Source organism: Ochlerotatus camptorhynchus, unplaced genomic scaffold (assembly GCF_037179485.1).
Source record: "Ochlerotatus camptorhynchus isolate MF236.1 unplaced genomic scaffold, CSIRO-AGI_Acam_v1.1 ptg000530l, whole genome shotgun sequence".
Taxonomy (NCBI): Eukaryota; Metazoa; Arthropoda; class Insecta; order Diptera; family Culicidae; genus Ochlerotatus; species Ochlerotatus camptorhynchus.
Genome location: NW_027041014.1, coordinates 3,109,653 through 3,124,618, shown reverse-complemented (window position 1 = coordinate 3,124,618; position 14,966 = coordinate 3,109,653). Strand labels below are relative to the sequence as shown.

The window sequence follows — 14,966 nt, the reverse complement described above, 5'->3', positions numbered from 1 at the left end:
GATATCATTTGGAGAAAAAAATTGAGATGAGAGAAATAAGAAAGTACGGTACTTTGGGGGAGGATCGTATGTTGAAAAGATAAAAGAAGATTGAGAGACACAGAGAGAGAGAGAGAAAGAGTGAGAGTTGGGTGATTTGATCGATTCGAGGGATGACAACGAAAAACAGAGGTTTGGGGGAGGGTTAGATAGGTGGCATGACGGTTATGAGAGAAGTGAGTGACATTTCAGATATACATCTTTGGTTGTTCGAGAGTTGAGAGTGAGAAAGGTGAAGTATGGAGAGGATTGAAGCTAGGTTTGCATCTAAGGCATGAGTGGTCGTCATTTTCGATGAGAGCATGACGGGTGGTGAGTTTTTTTTTTGGGGATAAGAGAGCTTGGTTGGTGATAGAGGTGTGTCGCAGAATGAGAGTGAACTCTTAATCAATATATTAGTATGTGATTTATCAAACAGTAAATAGGTAAAAAATGGGAATGCATTCTTAAACCATCGGGGTGAAAGTTTATGTTAAGTGAAATCGAAAGTTAATCAACTTGGCAAAAGGAATCGTTGGATGTGTTGCATTTGAGGTGATTTTGTTTTTACTCTGCAGAAAATCGAACGTACAGAGCGTCGCAGGCAGGTAAGCAATGGAGCTCAACCTGGATGGTTTCAACCATTCAAATCAAAAAAATGTAAGCATTAGTCCCAAGCCTAAATTCAGCATTAATTTGGCATTGCTATAGCCAATCGGAAATCGTTAAATTCTATCACAAATCTATATAAATGATCCACAGAATTTACAATAGTTCACTGCACTGCACTGAAGGATTTCACATAATTTTGAGATGCTTTTGTTGGGTAAATTTTTGAACTAAGTTTGGGTTTTGTTTTAAATGCACTGAGACTAAAAAATCATGTCGTTATAAAAACAGCAATTTGTTTTGTTCATGCCTTTTGTTTTGTGAGTAGTGTTATGAAAAGGCTGTGATCAGCACTGAAAGTACTTAAAACCTTAAATCAGCATTGTTTAATTATTAGTAAGCGCTGTAAACAATCAAATAACTCTTACAATTAGAAAGATATCAAATTTCTTACTCTCACGAGACATGAAGTACAGAGAAATCAGTTTCTGAACGAGCGCATTTCTCCTAAAACTGATCTTCTTACCACTTTCAAAACTTGATAAGTCTCATATTACTTCAGAAACGTTACCACCTCTGCGATTCAGAGAGCTATATTAAATGTTGTGCTCATATTGGAAGTTTGTCCGTTAAAGTTCTGCTATCTAAGTCACAGCCAAAACAGTTGATCATTGCACGACAAATCAAATGATAGTACTTCTTGCATTGAATAAGCGGCACATGCCACGTTAAAATTTTCTTCGACCGTCTTTGGAAGTGATGAATTCTACAACAATATTGTGGAAACGAGTGAAACTTTAGGACATATACTACCCTTCATAAGTATGGAATCGCTTAAAAAAGTATTGCAACCTTGAACCTTGAAAAGTTTAGCATTACATAAAGCGAATGTGAACACATGGGGTGATGGAGTGTTGCAATACTTTTTCAAGCGATTCCATACTTATGACGGGTAGTGTATGAAGATTTTTCAAATTGGAAATTTCCGAAGTTTTCACTTGAACAAATATTTAAATAAAAATAAGTTGCTCGGAACATTAACTTCCAACCAATCTCAACAAGCTCGGCTGCACGAGCGTTGTAAAAGGGAGAAGTGCATCAGTAGGAAAAGTCTGAGTCTTCAAATATTTATTGAAGTCCAACAACCGAAGGCTTTGGAACAAAATTGTTATACAACCAATTCTAGCTATATGATTATATTTTGGGGCCTCCCTTAGCTCAATCGGTAGAGGTGCAGCTACAAAGCAAGACCATGCTGGACGTGACTGGGTTCGATTCCCGGTCCGGTCTAGGAATTTTTCGGGTTTGGCACGGATTATGATTGAACATGCCACACAATTATACTAATGCACAAATGGTACAGGCATCGAAAGCCCTCAATTAATAGAACTGTGGAAATGCATCTAGAACAATAAGTTGAGAGCACGCAAATAGCTTATATGCGATCAGCAATCAGCTTGAAATGCGAAGAAGAATAAGAAGGAAATCGAATGGGACTAAATCTGATTTGAGCGATACTGGCTTTTCAGTCTAATCGTTGATGAAAACGTGTAAGCCTAACCATGGATCGAAACGCAAAAGGATGTGTTGTTATGCTCGAAGTTTCGGCATATGGGCTTGGCCTTCATCAGGGAATGTAAAGCTGCACCGTCTTTTGGTACACGATAAAATTTTATACCCTCTGAAAAAGTACAACTGCATAGGCCGACACGCCGGCACTAAAAGATCCTTTGCGTTTTGATCCATAATTAGACTAAAAAGCCGATAACCCGAAAATCAATTTTTGTTGAGTTTTGGGGATTTGGGAAAATATGTTAAGACGGACTTGAAAATAATTAAGATCCCGAATTCAAATAATACAACAGTTTCTGGGACTTTTATATTTTGTTAGTTTGTGAGAAATCGGGATTTCTGTTTGAATTATTTCATCCTGGAATTGGAAAACAAACAGGATCCAGGGTTTGGAAAAAGAAATGGAAATTCTGATATCCGAAAATAATATAAATCTCTGGATCATCGAAATTTTCGGGTTCTTGACCCCGGATGTTGTTTGACTTAGCTGCTTCAGCGTGCTAAGATGCACATGCCTCTAGAGTCTGAACAGATATTCTCGATTTTCCTAAGTGCTTATCAAATGTTACACTCCTGGAAATCTGTTAGGTATCATGAAGAAACTTCGAGGTCGAGCTAAGCTACATATTTGAGCTACCGTACTTATGACACTTGGGACCAGGTCAAGTCAAAAGCTAGCAGCCATCTAAGTCTTACACGTTTGCCCTATGCACCACTAGGGGTGGGCAGGATATATAAATGAGTAAGTAAGCAAAGTACCGTAATCCGGGGGTAAATTGATCATCGGGCTGAAATTGATCATTATGGATTGCGATTTTAGTTGTCACTTAGAACATTCACGGTGATATATATCAATAGCAATCCTGATAGCATCTCGTCATAAGACTCCAATGATTGTTTTGACTAGTTTCTCATCACAAAAAAGTAGATTTTACTGAATTTCGATTTTAATTAACTGGCGTTCAATAGCTTATAATATCAACATTCTAAAAAACGGTTGTTGTCATTGACTTAACATTGGTTATATGTTGCATTAAAACAGGTGTCAATGACCTTGAATTATTTGAAAAATTTAGGTAGAATGTTTTCAATTTTGAAACACCAATGGTTTTCTGTGAAATTTACAGTGATTTTTGAAGAAATTGTCTTCATTTAGGTGCAACCAGGCATGGACAATCATTTACATTCATTTCGTGTATCAATTTACATTTATTTGCCTCTAACATTTTTCATCAACAGAGTTCCGTAAAATAACCTATGAAACTTTTGATGGTTTCATAATAAGCTTCAACTTTTGTAAAAAATCAAATCTTTATCTCTTCTGTATGACGAACTAGAGTGGGACGAACTTGTTATTGGTTTACAGTGAATGTAATTTACATTCACTGAAAAACAATGGTGGGTTCTGTTCGCTCTGGTTCATCATGCACAAGATATTCAGATTTGAGTTATTCAGAAAAATTGTAGCTAATCATGAAGCCATATTTCCGGAATCAGTAGACCAATTCCAAAAATACTCAATTCTGTTATATTGGTTGGGCTAAATTTTCGCTAAATTTTCAATAACACAAAGTAACACCACCATCAAACAGAACTCAAAATCGCTTATATATTGGTAATTTGGTTTTGTACCATTGAGATTCCGGCGAAAGCCAAAAATCTTGTTCCTAGACTTGAAGAAAGGCTAGCAATTTTTTAGTTTGATTGTTTTCAACTTTTTGGATTCCAGCAAATCAGCGCTCTGACACAGACTGAGTATCGTAATGCCTCGAAATTCGGACACTTAGTCCAATGGCGCAGCGATTTAAACTCCCACCTTCAGAGTCCTGAGGAAAATAAAACAAATCTTTTTATTTCCAAAGGTGGGTCAACTTTTCCACTTTTCAATTTGCACTCAATGGGAGTCGATTTTAGCTATTTTTTTGTTTTCATGAACCACTCTTCGTTCAATCACTGTGGTGTGTAGTGGTGTTGAGTACTTGGCACTGATGAAGTCTGCACGTAGTAGACGAAATACGCGTATCTGTCAAGAGATAAGCAATTATAACAGAATTTAAAGTAAATAAACCAACACACTCAAAGCTCTTCATTGATGACATGTTCTTATGTTAAAGTTGTATTGAAGTGCAAAAAAACAGTGTTTTCTTTTAACTCGTGGAGAATTTGGAATTCAAATTTATAGAAATTTAATTCTTTTTAAAAATCATTCCTTGGGATGATTTATGCCGAAGGCAAATCAATTATGAACTTCTGTACAATGTTAAGCTTGTTCCAGTTTAATTGGGCTGCTGTTTACGACTTCCACCGAAAGAGTCGCGCAACTTCTCCTGGAAGTTAATTGTGGTTTTTCTAGACCTGATCTAGCAGTTTCTTCTGACTGACATTGACCAATTCCAACGATTTATCTTGAAAACTCTTTCCAAGTTCACCCAAAGATATTGCTGACATGCCCCGGAAATGTCTGCCAACTTCTTCTGGAAGGTTCCCATAACTTTTCTGAAAGTTTCTTCCGACTTGGATACCGAGAGTCTGTCAGCTTTCTCTGGAAGTTTCTTCTAACTTTCTCCAGAAGTGTTTTCTGACGGCTCTGGAAGCTCTTTCCAACCTCTAGAAAAATTTCTCATCAGCATTCATTCGACATTTTTTTAAATTTATTTATAGTTCTTCACAGAGTTAATTTCCCGGGAATGTAATATTTAGAATTTTTCCGGAAAGAATGAATATTAGGAATGGTTATTTGACTGTTTACTCTATAAATTCAAAATAGCTTCTGTCGATTTTGGTGAAATTAATGGAAATTGATTCCTTTGAAAACTACTTTCCCTACCTCTTACCCTTTCCAATCTTAGCTACGTCCTTGTTGGACTGTAGCAGGAACTTATCTTCTAGATATTCGGAGCTCATTAAATCGAAACTCGGGGGAATCGAGAAAATGAGCAAATTTAAAGCCTGAATTGAGTTCATTTCAATGAGAACAATGGCAAAGAACTACATGAAATTCGTTCCAAAAACAGTAACAGTAGCCTTGAAATTCTGACCAAAATTGAGTACAGTAATCACCCGATTGTGTCAGCCCCAGTCAGACTTTTATTTTTCAATAATTTAACTTAACCGTAATTCTAAGATGGAAAGTTAAGGTATATTTTGGTGCAATAAGACCGATTAAAAAGCGCATGGGCTTCGTAGAACATTAAAAAAGGTGTTCAAAAAGGGAGGCGGCCGACAAAATTGGGCCGTCTGCGATCGAAAGAGAGAAGGGGTGTCATTTCCTCATAAATTTCGACCAAAAACCCCCTATAAACTTTAAACCAGTAGCGCCCGCTCGTGTTTCAACCAAATGAGCTGAAACTTTCAGAAAGTGGATTCTCACCTAAAGGCTCAATACTGAAGGGGGAGCCCTGTTGAAAATATTAAGAAAAAAAAATATCATCTCATATAAATATGGGCAGTCCTTAGTGAATTGCCTCCATTTGTAGCTTAATTTCCTGCAATCTGGTAGAATTCGGCAATAATCTATCACCAACACTACTCCCCCCCCCCCTCCTCCTTCATCTTTTCAATCATAGCTACCTACGCCCTTGTTTGACTGTAGCAGGAAAAACAAAAACTTATCTTTTTGATATTCGGAGCACCAGGGCTGGAAAGCACCTCAGAGCGTAAGCAAAGCAACTTTGTGCATACATCTCAAAACACTCGACAAAGAGTGTGTGGTTCTCCCATTTACTTCGCACACTCTTTTTCTACTAAGCTGTGAGAAAGCGATCCACACAATGAGCCGTACACTCCGTGCGGCGCAGGGAGTGAATATAATACAACAAGCGCTAATGTCTTCTTCAAATTCTTTGCAGACTTTGCTTACCACGACTGCATGCATAGGAGATGAAGAAGAGCATAATGAAGAAGAATTTTGTATTTTTGCTGGGTTTCCCATTTGCAACCATACACTGAACACTTTGCGTCGGAGCCGTCGGAGCGATGGCTACACATTGAGCTTTCGTTATTTCTGGGTGTGTGTCTGTCTTCTCTGCTCCGCTACTTTACTCTTGCGCAGGGTGAAAAAGAAGCCAACTTTGTGTTTGCTTGATTCTCACTTTGTATATTTCAGAAAATCAGTACATTGCGCGCATTGAGTGATCAGATGACAGCCCTGCGGAGCACATTTAATCGGGAGAATCGAGAAAATGAGCAAATTTAAAGCCGGAACTGAGTTCACTTCATTTAGAAAGCTACTTTGAAATCATTCCAAAAACAGTAATTTAGTTTGTATGAAATTGCACAAAATGCTTTGAATCAGTTCCATTTTCTCCGATCACTCCAAAGTTTGATGAATGGATTAATCCGATTAAGAGGTCGCAGAACTCTGCGTTCTGCTTGGCAAATTGAAATCTGCGAATGCATTTTTGTGAACAGAAATTCGGTTTTGAAGGAGAAAACTGCTTTAGAGTTTATTTGAAAATGTATCGTCCCCTTGTACCTTTAAAGGCATACATTACCCAGGTGGTTGTGTATAAAATTTTGGATTATGATCTAAACCAAATCAACCAGTGATGGAAGAAATCACAATGGGTCTCGTTGATTTCACCAGAGTGATGATTGACTGCCAGTATCTAGAGATGGGCAATCCGTTCAGGAACGGTTCTAAAGAACTAGTTCTTCTAAATGAACGGACGAACGACGGCAGTTCTTTTGGAATGAATAAAGCGAAATATATGAACGGAGAACAGCAGAACAAGAACCAAACATATGTTTAGGAGAACTTGTACGGTAAAGAATAATTACTATAGAGAATGAACTAGTAAAAGAGCCATACGGGAATGCAATAAAGCCGAAAGTGATAAGTAACAAGTATTCCACAATTGTTTCCTATGATTATCGGTGCAATCCATACAAGTAGAGCAAGTAGAGTGAAGGGAGATTTTCGTTTAGTAAAAATCTCCAAACAGCCACCTTCAAGTGCCTGATAAAGTCTGGTTTCTATAAGAACGGAAGAACTGTTCCAAAGAACTAGTTCTTTTCAGTGAACTGAACGACTCGGAGCCGTTCAGTGAATCGAACTTTTTTATCATCTCTATCAGTGTCTAATTGCTTTGCCAGGCTGAAATTGTGTCAAATCTTGTTCACCAGAGACAATCTCTGCATAGAAACACATACAATAGGGTAGAGTGCTACTTCTTCGTAATCGCTCATTTCCGTTCTATCGAGCAGGAATCATCAATAATATCCATGATTTCACCGTACACAAATCAATAGTACGTTTGTTTCGATGCGTTAGCTCTTAAGCTACAACACAAACCTATACGAATGCGTTGTATGAATATTTGAACGCATTGTTCTCAAAAAAAAAGAAGCGCTCATAGCAAATCCATTTATTCTGTCTTCATTCGTAGAATGAAGAAAACCCTAGAAAAACTAATGGCGTTTCAATGCGTTAGGACGGAATTGAAACTCGTAGCACCAATTTTCAGTCAAGAAGCAGTGTTAGATTTCTTAAAATATCAAAATAATTTGTGACTCTTTATCAAATTCAACGGTACGTATAGAAAATTCAATAAATTTTGAAGTCATCTATAGTAGAATCACTCCAATTTTGAGTTCATATCCGTCCTTAAAAGAGAGATTAAGTGTGCTTAGTAAGACGAAAATTAGATCAAAATCCTGCTCACTGCTGTTGATGAAAAGCGCATCAACGAGCAGGCATGGAAAATCATTTGCATTAATTTCGTGCATTAATTTACATTCATTTGCCTCTAATTTTCTCCATCAACAGACTTGCTAACTAGAAACACTGGAATAAGAGACCAGCGGAGAAAAAAAAACATGAATTTGGCAACAAGATAAACATCAAAGCAATCCTGGCATCACTTGCTTGCGAGTGACTTCGCCAATGGACGAGTGCACCGATGGATTTGAGTTCACTCACTCAAGAAAAAGTGACACAAGCTGCGGGCAATGTTTACTAATCATGAACACTAAATGTTCATGAATAATGAATAATGAATATTTAGTGTTCATGATTAGTTAACATTGCCCGCAGCTTGTGTCACTTTTCTCGAGTGAGTGAACTCAAATTCATCGGTGCACTCGTCCATACACCGACGAGCGAGTTCATGAGTGATTGTTAAACGATTTTAATACTCTTCCCTAATTGAAGCAAACTATTTGTAAACATTGCAGATTGGAACCGCTTTTGACAGTTTAATTGGAATCATAGTGTCTCCGCTGGTCTCTTATTACAGTGTTTCTAATGCTAACGTATTTTTTCAAGTTCCCAGCAAGGTGACAGATAACCTTAATTTCACGTACCCACTTGCAAATCGTAGATGTCGCCACACAACGTAAACAAAGAGATTGTCCTTCACAGCCGCAACGATATTTCTCTATGGGAAATCAACTTTTTGTTTTACCATGTGTGGACGTCAAACAACAGGCAAGAATGCCATATTAAAAGAGCGAATTTATGATTTTCGTGGTGAAATTAAATAAATTCACACAAATTGAACCGCGTTTCATCTTCTTATATCATTGAATGGTAATACAAATACTTTGGTTTCTCCAGTTATATTTTGCTCTTGACATTGATCAGCCTTCAGATTATTGCTTTGAGCACAGCTGTCTGATAAAAGCTTGCCACGGCAAACCGAATGAATAAAAATTGTTTACTTCCCCGTGTTCATTTGACTGTCACACAGTCTCGGATAATGCTTAGCTGAATCATATGTGGTACACTGAAAAATTGCAATAGCAGGTTTGTCACCAAAGTTTTCGAGCCGCTCCGTCTGTCACTTCGTTTGTGGTTGTACTATTTTAAGATAGTACTGCAAATTGTACATTATGCAGCACTAGCTGCGTAAACAGTATCCCCTCACTCTCGTTAATCCGACGACTCGATAATTCGACATCATGGTATCTTATGGAGATTTTTTACAATGTTAGGTTGGTAACATTGTTTTGTATGGATTTGACAGTCAGATTATCGGATCAACCAATCCAACCAACTAATCTGGCCACAAATTTTTCGGATTAGCGGGGGAATACTGTAATAATAACACTCTTTGTTTGCTTTCTTTGTTCATCATAAACGATAATAGCAATAGAATCGCAATCACCGAAAGGATCCGCGGTCAATTCTCATTTGTTTCGTTTAATTCGATGACAATCACATATTTTCGTTTTAAAAATCATATGTTTAAGCATTTGGTTCTGTTCTGTTCAAAGACATACGAGACAACATAAAAATGTTTCATAAACTGATTATGAATTGTGAAAATGAAAATGACATTTCTTACTGGCATCCACTTCCTATGTCACTAATGTTAGTTTTGACGTCGGACTTAACGTGTACCACACGCGCATACCGGTTTGGGGAGCGCGTGACAATAAGATTAATTTTAAACCTTTCATTTACTGTACATCATTTCTGCATTCGCCCTATTCAGATAACACTTCTGAAACTTGTAAATTTGACAGAACCACCAGCACCAAACTATCGGGGTACACTGGCAGTATACTGGAGTTGTCAAGTTGCCCCCGGGTTGCATTTTGTACTTAACTCGGTTTGCATGGCTTTGCAGCGTGTGCTATAAACAAAATCTGGCAAAATGAATTTGTATCAGTTGACCGCTATCACCAACACATTCTCATATGCAAGCGAAGCAGCAACTGCTGCTGTTTAGAGTGAATCATAGTAAAATTTTGATCGAGGATTGTGATGGGTTGCAACCCTTCTCTGGTAACCTCAAGGATGCCTGGATACACTGGATTGTCACCTACTGTGCGGGACCGAAATCCGTACACCTCATACAAAATGACTGTATGGAACATTCTGTTTCAGATGACAGATTTGTATTTCAATTTAACAAGCTATAGAGATTAGTGACGTTTAACGCACGCACACTAGCGGGTGGATCGCTGTGTAAAGTTGTTTATTATTTTTCTCTGGCTAACCTAAAAAATGTATGAAATTAGATCTGTCAAAATGAGTTTGACAGCGATTTGTTATGTATTTTCCTCGGATATTCACTAACACGCTCTCATATATCGAACCAATACAACTGGACGTGAAAATCTCTATTGGGTATATTATGACTGCACTTTTATCTCAGGAAATCTTACACATATGAAATGTTTGTTTGTTTTCATTTTCTTGCTGCTGGCTGATCTATCCATTCCAACCGATAGAATAGTCCAAAAATGCTGTTAAACGTTTCTACAATGCTCCAAACTTCTCCGGTGAATGTGACCATTATTGTCAGTAGCCTGTTTCTATCGGGCACCATTTCCATTATTCGATTATTCGAAACTCAATATCAGCAGCATGGTTGATTCCCAGAAAGCCCTAATCCATTGCAACACATCCGTAGTTGATCTGCTTTGCCAGTGACATTGTTTGGGTTCAACGAAAAATCAGCATCCGATTTCCGGCTTCACCTTAACGTAAACCTTCGACCCCGCACCCGTCGAGATAAGAATAAGAAAACAATATAGGCGCACGCAATCTGTTTCAAAATTTTCTTACATATCGAAAAACTGGAAAAAAAAGTTCATGTAACAAAGTCGAAATTGAGAATGTAGTGTTGTAGTGATATTATAAAATGATGTAGAATTTATCATGTCCAAAACAAACGAAAAAGATTCCATGAATCGTATAAATTCAGCAACATAGAAAGGTGGACTACTAAACTAGAATGTTAACAAAAGAGTTTTGAAAAAATAATAAAATTAAATACGACTGTTGTGATTGAAAAATTGTTTAAAAATCATTTCACTTTTTCAAATAAAAGAAAAAAACTCTTTCAGCTAGGTTGATATATTTTTTTTTGATCGTGTATGCAAATAGATTCAGTATTTGTTTCATGCAGAAAGTGAACAATGAGTTGATTTGCTTTTTGTAATTCGTTTTTCTCAACATCTTGATTGACGTCCAATGGGAGTTGATTGTTTTAGGTTTTAGGATTTTTTTTTTTTTTGAAAACACTCTTTATTTAAAAATTCTCCTTCAAATGTTTGAAAATTGCTTTAGCAGGATCTAGACTCAAAACAAAAAACGAGATCGGCAAAGAAGGCGCACACAGGATAGATTTCTGCATCAAAAACACGCTTAAAATTTGAACCTAAAAATGAGTAAAATTCAACTGATTTTTTTTTCTAAGCAAACGTCAGCTTGACAGCAGAAGTGATGCAACTGTTTTTTTTTTCAATCGTTTAGATTCATGCATCGCTTCATTCAATCCGATTGAGAGAAAAGAAAAGTAATGTTTGTACAAGAATAAACTGGAATTCGATGGAAAACTTAAGCGGAGTAACACTTTTCTTAAGCGAATTTGATTGAGAGAAAGAGAGAAACGAAAGATTAGCAGGCTATGTTCCTAAATTCTAGAGCAATGCGAAAATTCAAACGAAATCTAAAGGAAGAAAGCGTTTCAGTCGATGGTAGCTATCTCTGTTAGTAAGGGAAATCCAATTTAAATCGGCTACTGCCCGAGGGCTGCATGATTCATTCGTATTTGGCTTGACTAATGTTTGTTTGTTTTTTTTTTGGATTTAAAAATTTTCGCCGCACATGGAAAATTAATAGCAACTTGAATATGAACGAACGAACGAACGAGAGATAGAGAAAATCTATATATTATATATGTATATATATATAAGATAATAAAAAGTATACAACGTTTTAACACTGAGAATGGTGAAACTTTGGAAGTGATGGGATGAATGTGGAGGTATGTGGCGCACAGATTGGATGATGGTGATGCGTCAAAATGGAGGTAAGGAGCTGGGGGGGGGGGGGGGAGGCACGATACGTTCTTCTTCCTGTGATTTGATGAAGTACGGTGAATTAATCTCGTCCTGGAACCTGCGTGTGTTCCACCGTCGTAATAAATCCGCGTAGGAGGACGATGCCTTGCCTGTTTGCGGATGGATGCGCAATTTCGTCGCAGAGCCAATTGAATACTACCGCGCCGGATGACACGGCCCTTCGTCAATGTTTCATGGGAATGAGGATCAAGGATGAAGGACGCGCGGAGGAACGGAGGAAAACTAAATCAAACTTTTCCTGTGCTCCAAGATGGAAAAGATGACTGGAAAGGGTTTAGAAGCCGAAACATTGCTGTGCGGATTTTCCGTTTTTTTTTTCTCGGACGGTTGCAAACAAGGGGCAGGGCAGTGATGGGGTTATGGCAACGAGGGGCCGGTCCATTCAACGAGGAGGTAATTTGATTTGATAAGTTCTCGATTGCCAATTCAAAGAAAGGCGAAGAATTGATTTGGGGACGGTTTTGGCATTTATGTTTACTACACTTCTTCTCTCCCGGAGGATGCTGATGATGAAGATATACGGTGATAAGAGTGAGATGATGAAAGGATACAATTTGGAAAAATGTCGCCGGAATCTTCTACGCTCGTTCTGGCTGAGGGTGGAACGGCGGAGCATTCAAGTGGGTGCGAGTTGAAGTGGTAAATGGTCCTTTATTCAAATTGTATCCTTTTTTTTTTTGAAGCCCCTTTCCCTGCTGACCGTGGGCAGGGGGTGGGGTTGGTCAGGGGATTTCGTCAACGTCTGTACTGATGTTGACTTCATCGAAGCATTTTATAGAACAGAAGGATGATGATTCTTCTCGGTTTCGAGAAACTGCTGAAGTATGGTGGTTTGGCTAATGGGCGTTTTCATTAAAGTTTTTTTTTTTTTGGAAATAATAACTCAACCTATAATTTGAATGCCTTGTGATCATCGGTTCGATTGTGGTTCGTTCTCGGATTTGATGGGTTAATAATAAACTGATGGTTTCTGGGTTATTCTCATTGATACACACCCAGGCATTGAGATCATTCTTCGCGGCTATCGAGTTACGAAAAACGACGCTAAATAGTGCTGGGATTGTGGAAATTTGTCGTGGTTTTCCGAAGTTTTATAGATTACCATTGCTTTTGGTGAAATTCAAGTAAATTTGTAAGTTCAAATGCTGGCGGACATTTTTCCAATGTTCAAACTTATATAAATTTAAATTTTTTTGTAAATCGTTCTATATGCTTTTACCAAACACCAAATTTATTTGATACTTCATGGATTAGTTACAAGCTTACGTCAAATGTGCATATTCTAATAAATTCTGCGTCATTCCTAAATCTAAAGAAATCCGTGCTTTGCTGTTTATCGAAATTCCATAACTTCACTATCCTTCCTACTCTCGTTTATATTCATTATCCTTTCGTTACTCGCGCCAACTTTTGTAACACGAGTACTCGCGCGTTGTACTTTGTACAACAGTATAAGATTTCCATACCCATTTTGCTGCCGAGCTAACAATTGATCTGAAACCAACGTGTAATCCTCCACAAAGATTGTTTTGAAATAAACAAGCTAAACTTTGATAGCAGTAAACCCTCAAAAAATGCGGATAATTGGGAACAAGTAAATGGAAACATTGGGAAAATGTAAACGGTGTCCGTACTATGTGGGATTTGACTGAATTGGTTACAACATGGAATATCGATCGAGATCCTGACCAGATAGAAAGTTACTGTTTTCGGGAAAGGTTGTTCAAGAGATCAACCTTTTTGTTGGTGGGTAGTAGTTTCAAAATTTCTCACTACGTAGCGCTAGCATACATGTGAAATTCTCGCATGTGATATATCTCGAGATCCTGACCAGATAGAAAGTTACTGTCTTCGATAAAGTTGTTCAGGAGGTCAATGCCAATTGCTTGGTGACTAATAGTTTAGAATTTTCCCACTACATGGCGCTAGTATACACGTGAAATTCTTGAATGTAAAATTTCTTGAGATCCTGACCAGATAGAAAGTAACTGTCTTCCGCAAAGTTGTTCAGGAAGTCAAGATCTTTTCGTTGGTGGACAGTAGTTCTGATTTGTATCACTACTTGGCACTAGTATACATGTGGGGCATTCCAGCTCAAGTGCATACACCAATTGTGGTCGATGTCACCGGTTTGAACCACAAAGTGGTTTCTCACCTAAAGGCATAATACTGAAGGGGGAGCCCTTTTGAAAATATTGGAAAAAAAATATCATCCCATATACTGAATTCACTTCAATGAGAAAAATGGCAAAGACTTGCATTGAAATCGTTCCATAAACAGTAATTTAGTTTGTATGAAATTGCTCAAAATGCTTTGATTCCGTTCCATTTTCTCCGATCGTTAAACATTTCGATGCAATTGCAGTTTTTTCGCTCCAAACCGAAGCTCTGCTCCTGAAAATGTATTCTTTGCGTTCTGCTTGGTAAATTGAAAACTGGGAATGCATTTTTGTGAACAAAAATTCGGGTTTGAAGGAGAAAACTGCTTTAGAGTTTATTTAAAAATGTATCGTACCTTAAAAAGCATACATTACCCAGGTGGTTGTGTATAAGATTTTGGATTATGATTTAAACCAAATCAATCAGTGATGGAAGAAATCACAATGGGTCTCGTTCATTTCACCAGAGTGATGATGGACTGTCAGTATCTAGAGATGGGCAATCCGTTCAGGAACGGTTCTAAAGAACTAGTTCTTCTAAATTAACGGACGAACGACGGCAGTTCTTTTGGAATGAATAAAGCGAAATATATGAACGGATCTGCCGAACAAAAACCAAACATATGTTTAGGAGAACTTGTACGGTAAAGAATAATCGCTATAGGGAATGAACAACTAAAAGAGCCATACGGGAATGCAATAAAGCCGAAAGTGATAAGTAACAAGTATTCCACAATTGTGCAATCCATACAAGTAAAGCAAGTAGAGTGGAGGGAGATTTTCTTTTAGTAA

General features: G+C 37.7%; 1 protein-coding gene across 9 annotated transcripts in view; it reads right to left on the bottom strand.

Annotated features, from left to right (window-relative positions):
- The window catches only part of Rdl (Resistant to dieldrin), a 300,052-nt gene that overhangs the window by 27,745 nt on the left and 257,341 nt on the right, over positions 1-14,966 (bottom strand). The gene's annotated exons all lie outside the window — the stretch shown is intronic.